The sequence below is a fragment of the Nycticebus coucang genome, chromosome X (assembly GCF_027406575.1).
Source record: "Nycticebus coucang isolate mNycCou1 chromosome X, mNycCou1.pri, whole genome shotgun sequence".
Taxonomy (NCBI): domain Eukaryota; kingdom Metazoa; phylum Chordata; class Mammalia; order Primates; family Lorisidae; genus Nycticebus; species Nycticebus coucang.
Window position 1 is genome coordinate 165,886,704 of NC_069804.1, and position 14,756 is coordinate 165,901,459.

The 14,756-nt window shown below is 40.5% G+C and overlaps 1 pseudogene across 1 annotated transcript; it reads right to left on the reverse strand.

The window, feature by feature from the left end:
- Positions 1–4,031: 4,031 nt before the first annotated feature.
- Positions 4,032–5,116, reverse strand: LOC128577614 (AP-3 complex subunit sigma-1-like; annotated as a pseudogene). Its single transcript, XR_008377598.1, has one exon. The product of XR_008377598.1 is annotated as an AP-3 complex subunit sigma-1-like (transcript).
- Between the last annotated feature and the right edge of the window lie 9,640 nt (positions 5,117–14,756).

A 14,756-nucleotide genomic window follows, 5' to 3' on the forward strand; every position in this document is an offset into this window, starting at 1 on the left:
TTTGTTCAATGCTGCACACTTCCAGGGAAGACTGTTCACATTCTATCACGTGATATTCCACGTGACAAAGGCTCCCTGAAACACAGGGTGTATGTATGCATGCATGCATGTTTGTGCACACATACAGTACGTGTATACAGGATGTACGTTTGTACACACATATAGTACGTGTATACAGGCTGTATGTATTTGCTCGTGCATAGGAAATGCGTAGTTAATGACTACAATAGTCCCAAACAATCTGTTAACAGTAGTTTCCTTTGGGGAGGAAAACTACTCTGGGAAAACTGTGTGTGTGTGCAGGGGGGAGTCGAACAGGGAAATGTTACGTTTCACATATATCCGTCTGTACTGTTTGAATTTTTTACAAGCCTGTGTTGCTTCCATCAGAAAATCATTTTAATATATATCTTACGCAGAAAAGCTTTAGAAAGATGAACTGTGGCTATCTCTGGTGGTCATGATAACCGGGAAGCAGCAAAATATGCTTTATTCTCTTGAAGCTTCTCTGATAACCCCACCAATTCATGTTTCCTGTCTTGTTCCTTTTCTAACACTAGGAGAGAATCATATACTCCTGGGAGCAGATACAGCCTCAAGGAATTACCTAGGCCAGGCCCTTGCCTTCAGACAGACAAATGATGTAAATGATCTAGGAAAAATCATTGCTTCTCAAGAAAATGTTAACAACCTTCTTTGGGAAATACTAATTACCTGTACTTAGTAATTATTTTCTTTCTTTTTTTTTATTGTTGGGGATTCATTGAGAGTACAATAACCCAGGTTACACTGATTGCAATTGTTAGGTAAAGTCCCTCTTGCAATCATGTCTTGCCCCCATAAAGTGTGACACATACCAAGGCCCCACCCCCCTCCCTCCATCCCTCTTTCTGCTTTCCCCCCATAACCTTAATTGTCATTAATTGTCCTCATATCAAAATTGAATACATAGGATTCATGCTTCTCCATTCTTGTGATGCTTTACTAAGAATAATGTCTTCCACTTCCATCCAGGTTAATACGAAGGATGTAAAGTCTCCATTTTTTTTTAATGGCTTAATAGTATTCCATGGTATACATATACCACAGCTTGTTCATCCATTCGTGGGTTGGTGGGCATTTAGGCTGTTTCCACATTTTGGCGATTGTAAATTGAGCTGCAATAAACAGTCTAGTACAAGTGTCCTTATGATAAAAGGATTTTTTTCCTTCTGGGTAGATGCCCAGTAATGGGATTGCAGGATCAAATGGGAGGTCTAGCTTGAGTGCTTTGAGGTTTCTCCAGACTTCCTTCCAGAAAGGTTGTACTAGTTTGCAGCCCCACCAGCAGTGTAAAAGTGTTCCCTTCTCTCCACATCCACGCCAGCATCTGCAGTTTTGAGATTTTGTGATGTGGGCCATTCTCACTGGGGTTAGATGATATCTCAGGGTTGTTTTGATTTGCATTTCTCTAATATATAGAGATGATGAACATTTTTTCATGTGTTTGTTAGCCATTCGTCTGTCATCTTTAGAGAAAGTTCTATTCATGTCTCTTGCCCATTGATATATGGGATTGTTGGCTTTTTTCATGTGGATTAATTTGAGTTCTCTATAGATCCTAGTTATCAAGCTTTTGTCTGATTGAAAATATGCAAATATCCTTTCCCATTGTGTAGGTTGTCTCTTTGCTTTGGTTATTGTCTCCTTAGCTGTACAGAAGCTTTTCAGTTTAATGAAGTCCCATTTGTTTATTTTTGTTGTTGTTGCAATTGCCATGGCAGTCTTCTTCATGAAGTCTTTCCCCAGGCCAATATCTTCCAGTGTTTTTCCTATGCTTTCTTGGAGGATTTTAATTGTTTCATGCCTTAAATTTAAGTCCTTTATCCATCTTGAATCAATTTTTGTGAGTGGGGAAAGGTGTGGGTCCAGTTTCAGTCTTTTACATGTAGACATCCAGTTCTCCCAACACCATTTATTGAATAGGGAGTCTTTCCCCCAAGGTATGTTCTTGTTTGGTTTATCGAAGATTAGGTGGTTATAAGATGTCAGTTTCATTTCTTGGTTTTCAATTCGATTCCAAGTGTCTATGTGTCTGTTTTTGTGCCAGTACCATGCTGTCTTCCACTATGGCTTTGTAGTACAGACTAAAATCTGGTATGCTGATGCCCCCAGCTTTATTTTTATTACTAAGAACTGCCTTAGCTATACGGGTTTTTTTCCGGTTCCATACAAAACGCAGAATCATTTTTTCCAAATCTTGAAAGTACGATGTTGGTATTTTGATAGGAATGGCATGGAATAGGTAGATTGCTTTGGGAAGTATAGACATTTTAACAATGTTGATTCTTCCCGTCCATGAGCATGGTATGTTCTTCCATGTGTTAATATCCTCTGCTATTTCCTTTCTGAGGATTTCATAGTTTTCTTTATAGAGGTCCTTCACCTCCTTCGTTAGGTATATTCCTAGGTATTTCATTTTCTTTGAAACTATGGTGAAGGGAGTTGTGTCTTTAATTAGCTTCTCATCTCGACTGTTATTGGTGCTTAGTAATTATTTTCTTTCTTGACTAGTTATAACTTCCAAAGAAATAAATATGAATTTTTTAAAACTTTTATTGAATGTTTATTGTGAAGTTGCTTTCACATACATTGTCACAATTTAAACCTCACAGTGACCCTTTGCGGTTGACCTCTGGGGAAACAGAGGGAGATTTGTACATATCACCAAAATGGGAAGACCGTGGGGAACCAATGTTTTACGAGCGTCTACGATGTGCTCATTCCAGTATATAGCTTACTTCATTTTATCTTCATGACATGTAGGTGTTATTATTCCCATCTTTCAGATGAGGAAACTGAGGCTAAGAGAGGTTCAGTGATTTCCTCCAAGGTCGCACAGCTTGAAACTTGACAGAGCCAGGATTCCACGCCAGCTTTTCCCTTTCTAAGGGAAGTATTCTCTTCATTAGCCTGCTGGGCTCTCTTTGCAACTTTTCCTTGGTGGGCTTTGTTCCCTTGATACAACCCTGGAGTTTAAAAAAAATTAACTTTTAGGGTGGCGCCTGTGGCTCAGTGGGTAGGGTGCAGGCCCCATATATCAAGGGTGGCTGGTTCGAACCCAATTCTGGCCAAACTGCAACAAAAAAATAGCCGGGCATTCTGGCGAGCGCCTCTAGTCTCAGAAGCTCAGGAGGCTGAGGCAAGAGAATCGCCTAAGCCCAAGAGCTGGATGTTGCTGTGAGCTGTGACACTACAGCACTCTACCCTGGGTGCTCTACCCAGCACTCTACCCTCTACTCTGTCACACACACACAAAAAATTAACTTTTAATTTTTATATATTATAGAATTCTGTATGTGAGGGTCTCGGAAACTTCTGCTTGTGAACAATGATGAGTTACAAACACAGACCCAGGTTTGAGATTGACTTAATAAAAAGATAAGAGCGGTACTCTTTAAGGATCATTCTCTTGTTCCTGAGGTGGTGGGCAGGGAAAAGGAGACAACAGTTTATTTTTGCAGTAATCATTGCTTTTGATAAATACACTGGCATATATAGGAATGTCTATGAGTGAGTCCCTGATACAACCTGACAACCCCACCTTTTCTGTGCAAGATATGAAAATGATTTTCGCATGGAAGCAACACAGGCTTGTAAAAAAATTCAAGTAGCCAGAAGGATATAATGTGAAAAGTAATATTTCCCTGATTGACACCACACACACACACACACACACACAGAGTTTTCCCAGTGTTACTCTTCAAAGGGGGGACAAGGGGGAAAGGGATATGGCAGTTCTATTTAATAGGTATAGTTTCAGTTTTGCAAGATGAAAAGTTTCTTGAGATCTGTTGCATAACAATATGAATATTTTTGACAGTAATCTGCTCTATACTTAAAAACAATTATAAAGAGGGAACGATTAATGCATACAAAAACACAGAAGGAATAAAATCTAGTGTTTGGTAACACAATAAGGTGACTATAGTTAATAATTGATTGTATATTAAAAAAAACTAGGAGTGTGGAATTGGAATGTTCTTTTTTTTTTTTAGAAGTCCAGTTACCTTAGAGTTTATTTAAACTAAGAGAAAAGGGTCATAACGTTTTCATGCAATACATACTTGTTTTTTTTTAAAAATAACAATTGTGTAACAAATAGCAGAATGAATTAAGGAAAGCTGCACTTGTGATCTATATAAAACACCAACATTTAGGGTTGTACATAATTAAAGAAATATCTCAAACACTTTTTGAAACACTGTAGAAGCCAATACATACAGGCATGCCTTAGGTGGCCATAGGAATGCAGTTTAGAAAAGAAAAAAAAAAAAAACCACACACACAGGAACTACTCAACGTCTTTAAAATCACTGAGCAAGAAAAGCGACATTGAACTTCCATACTGATTTTACATAATTTCTGTACAGTACCTTGACTTTAATCCAAGAGCAAAAGTTAAGACACTCCTTCTCTATTTTTGGTAAACGACTGCATGGTAAACTTAGATGACTTCCCCCTGGATTTTACCTGGGAGTGGCCTTTTGAATTTTTTATTTAAAAGAGGGCAGGTTTGGCACTTTTATATTGATGTCACCAATGTTAATATTTCTTGGGATCTCAGGAAGATTCATATTCTTTACAGCTGAAACAGCACAGGCTGGAGCTCCTGCTAAGCCAGCCTCAGATTTCTCCAGTTTATTTTGTGCACCAATTTGCATAACAATCTCATTCATGTTGGTCTCCAGTACCATTCCCCCATCACCATTTCTGCAAGAATATTGTGAACCTTGTCTACATGGAAAATCAAATCCAGTTCACAGACATTTTCAAAACATTTGTCTAATGTTTCCACAAATACTTGAATTAGATCTAAAATGCCAAGTTCACTTTCTGAAGAATCCACACAGAAGACAAAATATAAAGTTGCATAATGCCTATAAATCAGTTTGTTGTCAGATCCTCCAATTAATAATCCTCCTTCTAGGAAATTACAAACATTTTCATCTCTCTTAGATACCAAATGGAAAGTCTCCCTGATGATTTGCTGTTGTGTATCTTCACTGTAGGGCTGGTAGAACTTCCAAAGTCACAGCTTCCCGTGGTTATTGAAGATGAGGATAGCCTTGATCATGGCTGGGCCGGGCCTACCTTGATCATGGCTGGGGGCCAGGGCGGGGGGCGGGCGTGTGAGCCTCGCCTCAGGATCTAGCCGGCGATCCTTCCCCACCCGCCCCCTCCCGCACGCTTGGAATGTTCTTAATATAAAGAAATGATAAATGCTTGAGGTGAAATATCACACGTATCCCATAAATATGTACGACTATTATGTATCTATAGTAATCAAAAATTTAAGAAATAAAATGAAAATGATTAAGATGACAAGTTTTATGCTACGTGTTTTTAACCGCAATTTAAAATTTAAAAATGAGATCTATTAGAGACTTCTGAGAACTTTTAAACAACATGAAAGAAAAAAAGACAGAGGTGATGAACATGTATTTTCTTTACTCTAACAGTGTGCATTTATTGTTTGCCCTAACCCTTATAATCAGCATGGATCTAGACCAGGGGTCCTCAAACCATGGCCCATGGGCCACATGCGGCCTGCTGAGGATATTTATCAGGCCCACAGGGTGTTTTTGCGGCTGCTTCCTGTCCTGCTTAGCAGCTGACTCATCCTGAGCCCGCAGCGCATGTGTGGAATGTGTGCAGCACTCTCTGACTCCCCTCCTCTCTGTCTCTCCTCTCTGACTCCTCTCCTCTCAGTCTCAGGACTAACTGATGCACACTTGCATCACTTGTTACGACTAGCAGTGACAAATATGGAACCAGACATTGACCATCTCATTAACCAAAAGCAGGCCCATAGTTCCCATTGAAATACTGGTAAGTTTGTTGATTTAACTTTAGTTGTTCTTCATTTTAAATATTGTATTTGTTCCCACTTTTTTTTTAATTCAAAATAAGATATGTGCAATGTGCATAGGAATTTGTTCATAGTTTTTTTTTTTTTTTTTAAACTATAGTCCGGCCCTCCAACAGTCTGAGGGACAGTGAACTGGCCCCCTGTTTAAAAAGTTTGAGGACCCCTGATCTAGAGCCTTTAGATGGCAGCCACAGAGCTCATCTAACAGCAAAGAGTGAGGGAGCTGACCATTTCTTTGTACTTATAATTCTCCTAGGAAACAATCTACAATGACCTGAGCTCTCATGGAGTCTCGTATGGAACTGTGAACTTAAACATTTAAATGTCAGCTATATTTGGATGTACCACTAGATGGTACAAAAACATAGTTTTCTGGTAATTATTTGTTTGAATTTGAAGGAAATGGCAGAGTGCTTAATTTGAATCGCTATGATTATGTTGCTTGTGAAGTTGGAAAGTGAAATATGTTGTAGTAACATCGGAGAAAAAAAGCACTACATTCTCATCTTCTGTTAGTTTACTTCGGTGACAGAAAAGGTGTATTAGAGAAGACAACTTAGACACATTTTTAAAATTTCCTAACTCTTTAGCTGAATTGTGTCCCCAAAGCTAATTTCCCTCCCTCCTTCCTTCCTTCCTTTCTTTCTCTTTCTTTCTCTCTCTTTCTTTCTTTTCTCTCTCTCCTTTCTTCCTTCTTTCTCTTTCTTTTTCTTTCTTTCTTTTCTTCTCCTCTTTCTTTGTTTCCTTTTTCTCTCTTTCCTTCTTTTCTTTCTCTCACTCTCTCTTTTCTCTCTCTCCTTTCTTTTTTCTTTCTTTTCTTCTCCTCTTTCCTTCTTTGTTTCCTCTTTCTCTTTCCTTCTTTTCTTTCTCTTTCTTTCTTTTCTCTCTATCCTTCCTACCTTCCTTCTTTCTTTCTCTTTCCTTCTCCTTTTTTTTTTTTTTTGTAGAGACAGAGTTTCACTTTATTGCCCTCAGTAGAGTGCCATGATGTCACACAGCTCACAGCAACCTCCAACTCCTGTGCTTAGGCGATTCTCCTGCCTCAGCCTCCCGGGTAGCTGGGACTACAGGCGCCTGCCACAGTGTCCGGCTATTTTTTTATTGCAGTTTGGCCGGGGCTGGGTTTGAACCCGCCACCCTCAGTATATGGGGCCGGCGCCCTGCTCACTGAGCCACAGGTGCTGCCTGTCTTCTCCTCTTTCTTTGTTTCCTCTTTCTCTTTCCTTCTTTTCTTTCTCTCTCTTTCTTTTTTCTTTTCTCTCTCTCTCCTTCCTTCTTTCTTTCTCTTTCTTTCTTTTCTCCTTCCCTTCCTTCCTTCCTTCCTTCCTTCCTTCCTTCCTTCCTTCCTTCCTTCCTTTCTTTCTATGTCTGGATAGACAAAAGGTGTCTATCCCGGATAGACATACATAACCAATTAAACAAGCAAGCATAAATTTCCCATAAAAGTTATTTAAAACTATTACAGTTGTTTCTTCTTTTGTGTGCTTTGGATTTAATTTTTTAGATTTTTTTTTTAATTTCAGATTAATATAAGAGTACAAATGATTAGGTAAAGGGCTCAACTACAGGCAAAATCTTATTTTAATGGTGATATGTCTGCTTTAACTGGCTTAACCTCAGTAACTTCTAGAACTATTGAAATTATGATAGAAACATCTCCAACTCAAAGTCAGAAGAACTTGATACCTTGAGAGTATATTATCTTTTCTGAAAAAAAGAAATGCTTTGAAGTTCCAAGAAAGGGCATGGTGAGATTCCGTTTATATAGAATTCAAAAACAAACAGGGAGAACAATCTATGGTGTTGAAGACCATGGTTCTAAATGAAATAAAACTAGAATTTTAAAATAAAACCAAAAAACAGAAAATCCCTTCCATTTTGAAAATTTAAAAATCTTCTATTAAACAACTTTTGAGTGAAAGGGACAATATTAAAAGTTGACACATTTCCTGGGGTGGCACCTGTGGCTCAGTGGGTAGGGCACCAGCCCCATATACCGATGGTGGTAGGTTCAAACCTGGCCCTAGCCAAACTGCAACAACAACAAAAAACATAGCTGGGCATTGTTGTGGGCACCTGTAGTTCCAGCTACTCGGGAAGCTGAGGCAAGAGAATTGCCTAAACCCAGAAGTTGGAGGTTGCTGTGAGCTGTAACGCCACAGCACTCTACCGAGGACAATAAAGTGAGACTCTGTCTCTATAAAAAAAAAAAGTTACACATTTCCTGAAAAATAATGGTAACAGAAACACTATCCATAAGAATCTAGGCCGGGCACAGAGGCTCACTGCTGTAATCATAGCTCTCCAGGAGGCAGGAAGACCACTTGTAGTTGGGAGGTCAAGATAAGCCTGAGCAAGAGTGAGACCCCCAACTCTACTGAAAATAGAAAGAATTAGACAGGCATTGTGGTGGATGCCTGTAGTCCCAGTTTCTCAGGGGGCTGAGGCAGGAGGATCACTTGTGCCCAGGTATTTGAGCAAGGACCGCACCACTGCACTCTAACCTGGGATACAGACCAAGGCAAACCAAAAGAGGGTACAGGGAAAGACATAGTAAAGTTAAAAATAAAAGTCAAAGTTTCCCTTGGAGGAAGTGGGTAGTGGCTGAAAGGGGGCCTCAGGGAGGGGTCCCTTAGAGGTGCTAGTAATGTTCTATATCCCTGGCTGGGTGCTGATTACGTGTGTATTGTCACTCTTTGACAATTCATTGAACTGCCAACTTAAGATTTGTGCCCCTTTAAACTTTATTAAAAATGTACCTAAAAGAAAACCTATGGCTTTATTATTCTGTTTTACCCAGTACATTATTTTTCCTCTGATGTTTAGCATAGTATCGTTCACAGAGAAGGCACTCAACAAATGTGAAATCTCCTTTAAGGGTTTAGTATATCCCACCACTGAACCTGCTGTTATTAAAATGTGAGATTATATAGTAAGAGTAATAGTTGAAACACATACAGCACTTCATTCAAAGCTCTGAATCCTTGACATCCATGTAAGTGCAACAGGTTGCTTGGCTCTGGCAAGGGATGTAGATCAGATGTACTTGTGGAGGGAAGGGCTCCTGGCCTGACAATGGTGGCTATTACCATGATAACAAAAAAGGGCAACAGTTTACTCATATTCATCTAGAGTGACCAACCGTCTTGGTTTGCCTGGGACAGATCTAATTTTAGCACTAAAAGTCCCGTGTGGCAGGAAATCCCTCATTTTCAATAAAACCGGGACAGTTGGGCATCCTATGTCACTTCACAGGCATTATCTCATTAGCCTTCACAATAACTTATCAGGGAGATACTACTGTTATTTTTATTTTACTGATGAGAGAATGGAGGCCCAGAAGGGTTAAGTCACTTGTGTAAGGTCACACAGCTGAAAAGTAGTGGAGTCTCCACTTTAGCTCTTGTTGGACTGACTCCAAAGTCAACATTCTTTCCACTCTATTCCAGCTGCAGAGGGCCAAAATAGATAGGCAGCCTCAGTCAGAGGGGACTGAATTACTGAAGTCCCTCTGTTAGAAAGGATATTCTTCAACGTGTCCAGAGAATGACAGAGAATATTCAATACTAGCTGGGAGAAGTGCATATTGGGATAGCTCCCTTGGCCCAGAGCTGAAAGCCGTGGTTTAGTGCAGGCATTCTGGGCAAGGTGTTCATTAAAGCTTTCCAATGTAGATAAGCTTTGCAGAGTTCTCCCAAGGGAGAGGAATGAATTCCTATAGCCTATTAAATTCATTACCAAAGAGCTAAGTTCCCAGGGGACATGAAGCAGTTCCTCTGAGCAGTTTCAAGATAACTTGCCAAACGAGATGGTCAAACTCCACCCAGAGTAGAAATTCATACTCACAGTTACAGTTTGAACCTAATCATTGTGGGTTTTCCCCCCCAAATGACCCACTAAAACCTAGCAGGGAGCATTGTTGCATTTCATTAGAAAATCATAATCATGATTTTTTCTGATCATGAAATCTGTTGATCATTACTCTTTCCTGATCTTTAAGGTACATAAGCCTAGGTTCCTCTGACAGACTCAGGAGGAAATGCAGGTTTGAAAGCTCCAGGATGGAATTTTTTTTTTTTTTTTTGGCTGGGGCTGGGTTTGAACCCGCCATCTCCAGCATATGGGGCCGGCACCCTACCCCTCTGAGCCACAGGTGCCACCCCAGGATGGAATTTTTAAGAGGCTCCCTTGACAGAAGCAGCAAAAGATGAACATGAGAGCAAGTAAATGGAAAACATAGAATGAAGCAGTGTTGCCTTCCAAACCAGTGAAAGAGTGTCAGAAATTATACCCAAGAGGTACTATGGTGGGACATTCTGGGGGGAATAATAAGAGGAGCATTTGAATATTTCCCCCAACGCACAGCTAGGAATGTCTCAGCTCTCCAGCAAAGCAATTTAACACGTCCTACCTAAGTGCTCTGCACTCTGGCAAGTAGAGCAACTTTCAGTACTAACACATCTGCTCTTATCACTGACATTGACTTTGACTTCATCCTCAAAAGCTGAAGGATGTTCAATATTCAAGGCTCCATTAGCTAATCCCATGCAGGAGGTTTAAGAAATTCAGGTACAATTTCCTGCTCACGAGCCAACACCCTTTGTGATACAAAAATAACAAATAATCAATGGATGTCTTACCCAGGCAGAAATCCAACCAATGAATTAATTTGTCAGACTTGATTACCTGTGACCTGAAGCTAATGGAGGTGATAATTCTGAATAAACTGAAGAGCATCATCGCCACCCACTTCCTAAAGGAAAGAAGCAGCTTTCAGAAAGGCAATGGCCATTTTGGAAACATCTTTGTATTTTATTGTGCCTCACACAAGTGACGTAGTTAAGGAAACCTTTGTTTCAAAAAGTAAAGTTAAAATAACACTATGCCAACGAAGTAAAAAAAATGAACTTTTGTACCTTCCCAAGCCTGGAATATCCACCCTCCCCTGAGCTCCCACAGCTCCCTGGGCCTTCCTATCTCCCTGACACCAGGTCATAGTACTGGTCACATTGTGTTTATCCCAGTTGATTGTTTCCTTGTCTGTCTTCCCTCCTGGACTGTGAACGGGAGCTGCCCTAACCGTCACTGCATCACCAATGCCATGTCTGTGAGTGATTGAGTGGATGAAAAACTAATCTGTGTTTCAGAAATACAAGTCGGAGGCTAGGGAATAATATGGATTTACCACTCTGTCTCCAGCTGTCCTTGATCAAACAATTGTGTGACCTTAGGCAAATAGCACATTCCTGGGAGCCAAGCCCAGAGTAGTGGGCTCAGGAATAAACCTCCAAGTGGGCATAAAGCATTCCCTGACACCAAGGTCTTGACACCTAAGATCAGAGGGAAGAGTACATTATTCCTCCAGAACAAAGTTGAAAGGAGGAGGCATAGTTTTCTAGTGATTAGGTGTACAGCTCTTGGCTTTAGATAGACAAAGGCTGAAAGTCCATCTCCTGTACTTTCTCGTCCCTCCCCCCAGCCTCATTTCTTTGCCAGGGCTCATTTTGAGAATTTTATCATTACCATTGCCTGTCCTCAAGGTAAATTCATAATTGTGTGTATGTGTGCATGCGTACGTGTGTGCCCGTGTGTTTTTAGAATTTTTACAATGTTTGGGTAATAAAGGCTACGATTTATGGAGCACTCATCATGCAGCAGGCTCTGGGCTAAGTGCTTTAGATGCATCATCTCATTGAATCATCACAATAACCCTTCAGGCAACAATTGGTGTGCTATTTTCTATAGAGATAAGAAAATTAAATCTTGGAGTGGTTTAGTAAGTGGCCCGGCCCAGGTAGCTAGTAAGCTGTAGAGCCAGGATTCGAGCCTGGTTTTGTCTGACTCCAAAGCCTGTACTCAACTTCCGTAAAGTAATTAAGGGATATTAAAATGGAAACCTGCAAAAGCCAAAGAATAAAGTAAATAAATAGAAAAGCTTTTGCCTTCTCTTGAAAGTCCATTAGTTCCAGCAGCATTTTGGTGTTAAATGGAAAAAATAATAAGGTTGGCCCATCTGTTAGTAGAAGTAAACAGGCCATTTTACCAGTATGCTGGGTCTTTCTTCCCATTGCTAGTGAAAATAATTACCATCCCTTCAACTGCTTTAATGACTCCTGACTTGGAGATGTGGAGGTTTCATTTGGCTCTCGACTTAACTGTAGAGCATCAAAATAATGTGTAGCTAGACCACTTTCTCTAAGGGAACTTCACAAGCACTATTTTTTGGTTTTTGGTTTTTTAAAGCAGGCGTCAGTTCTCAATATTCTAAAGCAAGGAATTCTTTCAAATTTCTCTAAGACCTTTTGGCTCTGCCTGAAGGAAGTGGTATGCGCTGCCCTTTATACTGTCCTTCCCTGGAGAGTTTCAGATTTCATGGACGTTGTGGCTTAGTTAACATTGGGAATAGCCTTGGTGACTCAAACTGGTCCTGTTGCCCTAATTTCAGGATAAAACTCGCGAACTGCTTAGGTAATGAGGAAGCACATTTTAGTCAAATCAAATGCTATTCCCACCCCTTTACAGAAGGGCAATTGCTGGGCAAGGTATAGGCACAAGGGCTTACAAGGAAATGTGTAATATTACCCCGTTTCCCCGAAAATAAGACACCCTCCGAAAATAAGACCTACTTACAGGAAAGATAAGACGTCCCCTGAAAATAAGACCTAGCGCATCTTTGGGAGCACACCTGAAAATAAGACATTGTCTTATTTTTGGGGAAACAGGGTAATATATGTTTTGGGGTCTCTGCTGCTCTCTGCTGGCCACAGGCCATTGCTGTAGTCACAGAGAAAGTGACTAATTCAGAGTTGCAGCTGGGATTTTTCCTATTATTCCCACTACTATAATCACTGCCACTAACTAGTACCATTTTTTGAGTGCCCTCTCAGTGCCAAGTTCAGAGCTAAGTGCCATGGAGGAAAAGATGACAAGTCCTTGTCCTCATTTTTTGCAAGCCCAGTCTAGCGGGGAAGACAGAGTCTCAAATAGAGAATTGCAATAAAGTGCAGTTAAGTGTTGAAAAGGAGCATGAAAAAAACATCCGTAGGTTCCCTCAATCAGTGGTACTAGGTTCCTACTTTGTGGCAACTGCCCAGTGGGGTTCTGCAAATACAAGCACAGAGTTTTATAGCTTGAGCTGTCCACTTGGTATGCATTTCATCTCATTTGCTCAGCACAACAATCCTGTGAGCTTTGCAGGGCGGATATTAATAATAGTAATAGTCACCTTGCATAGATTAGGAAATCCAGGCTCAGAGAGGTTGTATGAGTTGCCAAATGCAATACAGCTAGCTGCTAGGTTATAGAGAGTTGGACTTGACTGTTTGACTTTGAATCCACTCTCTAGACTGCTGCACCACACTGCTGGGTAGGTTAATAAGGCCAAGTGCTTCTAAAGTCATGCTGCCTGGAACCAAAGTCTGACTGTACCACTCTCCAGCATCAGGAAGATTATTTAACTTCTCTGTGCCTCATTTTCACCGTCTTTTAAATGGGCAGGATAACAGCAATTAACTTAGAAGATTATAAGGACTAAATGAGTGAATGCTTATGCCAGCCACATAATACACCCTTTATAAATGTGGGCTCTTAATATTACTGTCAACATATGAGGCAGATTAACCTTGGACAAGTATGACAAAGATATGTAAATTCAAGGAAGGTGCTAAGCGTTGCTGAAGTAACATCTGATTGGTTACTCTTGCTCAAGGAAGAGGAAAAACCCTTCTGACTCTCTACGCAGAGTCCACTCGGCCAGCGTATTTTTCAGTCCTCCAGAAACAATACCTCGTCCTGTCTCCAAGAGTACTCACTGGAGTAATGGGGCTGCAGTGAGAGGGGGGAACTAATTCTTCCCTGGAGGGCTAACATTTACCTTTGTAGGGTCAGGGGCAGAAGGAAACCATCAGAGGACCAGGATTTGTAAAGAAAAAAAAAAGTCTATTCTCAGGGTTTGTTACTGAACAAAATTCATCGTATTCGTATCTGCAAAACAGGGGCAGCATGGGTAGGTACCGAGAATGTACACAGAGACTTGATTATGTAGCAGTATTTATATTGGTGCTTTTCTCTATCACGGTGCTCTGAGATGACATGACCAGCTGCTTCTTCCACTTTGCTGATTTTGCTCATACCTCTCTGACAGCTTCTCTTCTGACTCCTGTGAATTGGGTCTGGACACCCAGAGGCCTCCATGGCACCAGACCCTGCCAAGTATGGTCCCTCACATGTGTTCTCTCCATTATTGAATGACACCATCATTAACCCAGCCAGCCAAGGTAAGAAGTTGAAAATCATTCTTTTTTTAAATAGAGATATAATTCATATACTATAATATTCACCTTTTAGAAGTGTGCAATGCAGTGCTTTTAAGTAAATTCACAAAGGCCCAAGCAACCCTGCAATCTAGTTTTAGGACATTTCATCACTCCTCAGAAGAGTCAGAGTGGACTCTGTGTAGAGAGTCAGAAGGATATTTCCTCTTCCTTGAGCAAGGGTAACAAATCAGATGTGACTTCAGCAACGCTTAGCACCTTCCTTCAATTTACTCACCCTTGTCCCACTTGTCCAAGGTTAATCTGTCTCATATGTTGACAATAATATCTCCATACCCATTTCCTCCCAGCCCCTGGAAACAACTAATCTCCTTTCTGTCTGCTTGGGATTTGCCCACTCAGGATATTTCATGTAAATGCTACGTACAATATACGGTCTTTTGTGACTGAGTTCTTTCGCTTAGCATAATATATGCAAGGTTCGCCCATGTTGTCACATGTATCAGTCCTTCATTCCTTTATATAGCTGAAAAACATTCCATTGCATAGATACACTGCATTTGCTTTATTCA